Here is a 1,307-nt window from a genome sequence, read left to right as displayed (position 1 = left end):
TTTTTTCCTCCTATACCTACCAGAATGGAAGACAATAGCAACATCAAACAGCCCCTGACTGTCTTGCATGTTGTCCCTGGCACCCTGTGTGCGCTGTTGCTGTTTGTGCTCTGTTTGCTTATTTCTCCAACACTCTCCTGGGCAAAATTGATCCCCTCATCAGCAGCTGGGAGACAACCGGCTATGATCTCACGCCTTTGGAAGGTCAGCTCAAGAGGCAGCATCTTCCTAGCAACAGTTGCCAGGGAAGATTACGAGGGTGGACTCCACTCCGAAGGGAGAGGAAGACACGGAGGGGTAAATAATTGGCATTTGTTTAAGTGGGGGGGGGGGGCGGGGGGTGGGAGGTGGGAGGGCTTGCCACTGTGAAGCGGGTATGCAATCTCCCCGGGTAGTGTGCCTCTCATTCCCTCTGTTAGAAGTTCTGGCTGGCCTTTTTGTCTTAAAGTATTAAGCTGAAAATTACTCAGTCCAAAGATTCTTAACCTTGTCAGACCCAACATCCCATTTTATAAAATGTTCATGACAATAATTCACAACATCCCTTTGGCTATTCTTAAATGAAACTATAGACATATAAGCTGCCTAAGTACATAATTTTTTTTTTTTGAGACAGAGTTTCTCTCTGTCGCCTAGGCTGGAGTGCAGTGGCGCGATCTCCAGTCACTGCAAGCTCCGCCTCCCAGGTTCACGCCATTCTCCTGCTTCAGCCTCCCAAGTAGCTGGGACCACAGGAGCCCTCCACCACGCTCGGCTAATTTTTTGCATTTTTAGTAGAGATGGGGGTTTCGCTATGTTAGCCAGGATGGTCTCAATCTCCTGACCTCGTGATCCGCCCACCTCGGCCTCCCAAACTGCTGGGATTACAGGTGTGAGCCACCGTGCCCAGCATAAGTACATAATTTTTAAAACCAATATAATGCCCTGTAATACAAATGAGAAGTAAAGTAATATATAATACAATGAAAGTCCAGTATGTTTTCCATTTGTTCACAAATACACCTGGAAAACATAATGAATACACCAGGTGCTTACACCTATGTATTCATATGTATGGTATGTTATCTACATTGGTCTTTTTTTTTTTCTTCTGCCCCTCCTCTACATCTGTACTTTCTAACTGACATTACAGACTAAGTAATTTATAAAGAATAGAGGTTAAATTGGCTTATGATTCTGCAGGCTGTACAGGGAGCATAACCTGGCTTATGTTTCTGGGGAGAACTCAGGAAGCTTCCAATCATGGCAGATGGTGAAGGAGGAGCAGGCGTCTCACATGGAAAAAGCAGGATCAAGGGGCAGGGGAG

Source organism: Pongo abelii, chromosome 16 (assembly GCF_028885655.2).
Source record: "Pongo abelii isolate AG06213 chromosome 16, NHGRI_mPonAbe1-v2.0_pri, whole genome shotgun sequence".
Taxonomy (NCBI): Eukaryota; Metazoa; Chordata; class Mammalia; order Primates; family Hominidae; genus Pongo; species Pongo abelii.
This window is presented reverse-complemented; position numbering follows the sequence as displayed.